Here is a 4,934-nt window from a genome sequence, read left to right as displayed (position 1 = left end):
GAGAGAGGCGAGGAAGAAGGGGAAGAAGAGGGAGAAGAAGAGGAGAGGAAGAAGAGGAAGTCTTCTCCTCTATTCTTTCTTCTCTTCTTTTTTCTTCTTCTTCTTCCTCTTTATTTTATCGGGAACGAGGGTCGTCCAGAGGTCGAGGAGCGGTAGAGGCGAAACCCTGAATAGAAAGTATCGTCGGTGTGAGATACATGTACCGTCGGTGTCAGACACTACACCCACATCCCACAAGTGGCGCGGGCTTCGACGCCCACGTCACTTGTGGGACGTGGATGTAGTGTCCGACACCGAAGGCCACATGTATCTCACACCCACGATACTTGCTAGCTATTTAGGGTTTCCTCTACCGAAAAGAAGAGGAGAAATAAATAAGAAGAAGAAAAAAGAAGAAAAAGAAGAGGAGAAGAAGAAAGGAATAGTGGATAAGAAGAGAAAATAGGATATATATTCTATTTTCTCTTCTTCTCCACTATTCCTTTCTTCTTCTCCTCTTTTTTTCTTCTTTTCTTCTTCTTCTTCTTCTTCTTCTTCTTCTTATTATTATTATTATTATTATTATTATTATTATTAGCCGGAAGTAGAGAGAGGTTTCCTAGTGTCAAAGTATTGAAGAAATCCATGCCTTCATCATTAGCCGGAAGTAACCAGGGCATGTTGGTACGAAGTTCTGCAAAGTTGTTCTGGAATGGAGTCCCGGATAGAATAATCCGCCTTTTGGTACGAATTCAGCAAAGGCCTTCCAAATAGCGATATTCGGAAGGCTCTTGCTGAACTTTGTACCAAAAAGAAAATTATCCTATCTGGGACTCCGTTCTAGAACAACTTTGAAGAGCTTCGTACCATCATGCACATGTTACTTTCGCCTAATGATGAAGACATGGTTTTGTTGAATCCCTTGACACTAGGCAACCTCCCGACCCCTCGGCTATCCTATCAAACATGAGAGGAAGAAGAGGATAAAAAAAGAGGAGGAAGAAGAAAAAAAAGAGGAGAAGAAAGAATAGAGGAGCTCTCCTCTATTCTTTCTTCTCCTCTTTTTTTTCTTCTTCTTCCTCTTTTTTTTATCGGGAACGAGGGTCGTCGAGGGACATAGAAGTAGTGTTGTCGTTGTCGATATATACCCCCTCCCGATAGCTTACTATGATTAGGTAGCTAGTTCTACGTTTGGCACTAATATATCCATCTGTCATGTTTGAATAATAATTGCCATGTTGTAAATATTTGTAGAAATTATGGACACCGCCCTAGACGAAGCAACAAAAGAAGCGTTGTTGAGGGACATAATCGCAGAAGGAAGTGATGCCATCTCGTTGTTTCTCAACGAAACCGATGGTCTGGAAGGAGAGGGTGAACAAGCTGGCTACGGTGACCTAATGCCGGTGCAAGAAGAAGAACATGAGGACGGCTCCGGTGACCCAATGCCGGTGCAAGAAGGAGACCGTGATGACGGCTCCGGTGACCGAATCGAGTCTAGCCAGGTATATATATTAGTTAAGCCTATGCTGACTAGCTGATTGATGCATTCATTGTTTTGGTATGTACACATATTAATTAAGTCTTTGTTCTTTTTTCTAGCCCTCCGGATCGAGCACAACTTTGGTAAAGAGACGAGGCCCGAAGAAAAAGTTGAGCTCGGATGAAAAGTTTGAGATCATAGCAATCGCGCCCGACGGCCAACCTATTGAACCCCTCCGGACAAAGAGCGCATTTGTTGCTCAGTGCGGGGTTCTGGTTAGGGACAAGATCCCGATAAGCATCCAGCAATGGTTTAAGCCGGCTACAGAAGACCCTGAGGTGTCTTATGTCAATGATATGCAGAAAAATGATCTTTGGACTGAGCTGAAGTCAAATTTCACCCTACCGCCTGAGGATAATCCAGAGAACCCAGTTAAAGAGAAATTAATCAAGTCTTTTGCTCTGAAGAGGATGGCAGAACTATTCAGGAGGTGGAAGAAAGAGCTGAATAAGTTTGTCGAAAATAATGAGACACCAGAATTCAAGGGCAGATATGAGAAGATCGAAGATCACTGGCCCGCATTTGTGGCCCACAAGACATCAGAAAAGAGTAAGAAGATGTCGGCGACAAACAAGCAAAATGCTGCGAAGAAGAAGCTTCACCATCGCACGGGGTCAGGTGGCTACCTCGTAGCCCGGCCTAAGTGGTCCAAGACTGAGAATGATCTGGTTCATAAAGGGATCGAACTAGAGACAATTAACTGGCCAGACCGTTGCCGGACTTGGTTCTTCGGGGCTGGCGGAACACTGGACCCTGTAACAGGGAAGTGCATTTGGACGAACGATCAAATAGACATACCAGCCAGTAAGCTTAAGCAGTATATCGAAGCAGTGCAGGAAGGGACGTTCTTTCCAGACAAAGAGAACGATGAGCTCACAATGGCCCTCGGGAATCCTGAGCACCCTGGATGGACATGAGGCACGCCAGGCTCCATTCCGTGGAAGGTTGGGTTTCCGGACGCAGGCGGTTACAAATCCCATGAGAGGAGGAAAAAAGTGCAGCAGACCCAAATACAGGCGCTACAAGCAAGGGTAGACGCGATAGAGGAACGAGAAGCAAATCGCAGCAAACGTACTGCCGAAGCCTCCCCCGAAGCTACCCCGCCATCTCAGCGCAGAAGCAGCGTGGCTTCCACCGAGCTGCTTCAGCTGGAGCATGCCTTGACGGCTCCTGCCAGCTATCCCGTGGATGCTATAACGGAGTCTCAAAATTGCCACCTTATGACGCAATGGATGAATTTGAAGGTCAAGGCGGCTGTTGGCTCTGTTTATCCTACTGAACCCGGCGCAACTTTTCACTGCCGGCCGACTCCAGAAGGATATGCTAGGGTGATGGTGGATGAGATAACGGAGGGATTTGAGGACCTCCAGCTTGACCACCCTACCGGTGAAGGGGAGACTCGGCTGGGGTCTGCACTGAAGACTCCATGCCTATGGCGGAAGGAGCTCATCAACCTTTCGAACTGGACGCCACCGCCTCCTCCTCCTCCTCCGGCGAGTCAGGGCACTCCGCCTCCACCGCCTCCTCCTCCGGCGAGTGACGATCAGGGCCCTCGGCCGGCTCCTTCTCCGGCGCGTGGCGGCACTCCGCCTCCTTCTCCGCCTGCGCCGACGCGCCCGAGCAGCCAGCCTCCTCCTTCTCCGCCTCGTCAGCAAGGGTGGAAGAGACCTGCCGCCGCTCCAGCTGCTCCGGCTCGTCGTAGTCCTTCTCCTCCGCCTCTTAAGCAAGTAAAGAAGACAACCGCTCCGTCTGCTCGGTCGGCGTCTAGCAGTACAACCAGAGGCGGGAGGACATACAGATTCGGTCCTTCTCTGAAGACTCCAGAGAAGTTACCATATGAGAGGACCCTGGAGGAGAACGCCGAGATCGCGCGAGAAGAAGTGAGGAACTTCTTTGAAGGGGTGAAAGCAAAGAAACATCCACCTCCGGAGGAGAAGGTAGATCGGGTGAAAGTGAAGCGCACTCTGGCCGCCCTGACAAAACCACCGAAGTCTGATCCGCCGAAAGGAAACTATGACCGCATTATTGGAAAGGAATTTGCTGAAGCGGAACGGTCGGGAAGTACTGTCAGTGATCAAAGGCTGAAAGAACGACGAGCTGGGAAACAAATTGCCCAGCTCGGCGAACAAGCGAAGCAATCGTGCCTCCCGCTCAAGGTGCCTAGCCACAACGTCGCTAATGATCCGAGGATGGTGCCCGGTTATAGCAATCTTGCAGATTACCTGCCCGACGAAGTACATTATGAACCCATGGACGTGCAGATACAAAGATACGAGTACGGGAAGCCTATCGTCAAAGATGAAAGATCTCTATCAACGATGATGCGAAGATTGCATGATTGGTACTTGAAAATCTGCAGAGACTCTGGGGGGAGGAGTACTTTGTATGTGAAAGTTAAAAAGGAGCATGACCTCGTTGGAATTGATCTGTTGCCTGTTCCATTTGAGGAGTTCTATCAGTTTTTCAATCAATTGGCCCTCGATAAAACAACGGTCGACTGCTACTGTCTGTAAGTAGTACTACTTCTGTCATTAAGTTTCTCTATATAGCTTAGCTCTTTCATTGCATGTATTTATAATCATCCTCATTATATTATGCAGATTGAAGATCGCCGAATTGAAGAAAAGGCAAGTCGGTGATATTGGGTTCATTAACACATATCTCATAGATGCAACTCAGGTTAAACTTCATGCCGCAGCTACCGAGGCCAACTTGCTACGATCGTTCGTAATAAATCAAAACAAAGATATAATACTCTTTCCTTACAACTTCAGGTGAGTGTTACTGTCTTGTGCGTATTCGATTTCCCTTATATATTAGTCAAGGTTATAGTAATGTAATTCATGAGTTATGCATGTGTGTGCAGTTTCCACTATATTCTCCTAGAGATTAAGCTTGAGCAGGGAGTAGTAACCGTCTTGGACTCTAAACGAAAAGATCCCAAGGAGTATGCGGACATGACTGAAATCCTCAAGAAGTAAGTTAAATCGATCATTATCCACCATATCAGCAACTTTGTTCATTTCCTAATATCAAGTAATTGTTTTCTTTGTCCGGCAGGGTTTGGAGAAAATTCACCAAAACAGTTCCGGGACTGCCGAAGGAGCTGGAATTTAGACACCCGAAAGTAAGTACTATAGTAGCATGTTCCGCGCATCTCCTAGTGATTCAAGCGCTAGTTTCATCAATACCATTTAGCATTCTTGCTTATCAGTTTGATTGACCTCTATTTCTTGTAAAGTGGTTGTGGCAGGAACAAGTGAATGATTTCTGTGGATACTACATCTGCGAGTCCATCCGCCACACGACCTGTGAGCGGGGCGGGTACTCTAACGAACAATATGAAGTACGTAAATAACAACATTCACAATTTTATTTTATTACCATCATTTGTGTTGAGTTTCATTCATTT

The sequence above is a fragment of the Triticum dicoccoides genome, chromosome 7A (assembly GCF_002162155.2).
Source record: "Triticum dicoccoides isolate Atlit2015 ecotype Zavitan chromosome 7A, WEW_v2.0, whole genome shotgun sequence".
NCBI classification, from domain to species: Eukaryota; Viridiplantae; Streptophyta; class Magnoliopsida; order Poales; family Poaceae; genus Triticum; species Triticum dicoccoides.
Note: the sequence above shows the minus strand (reverse complement) of the source record.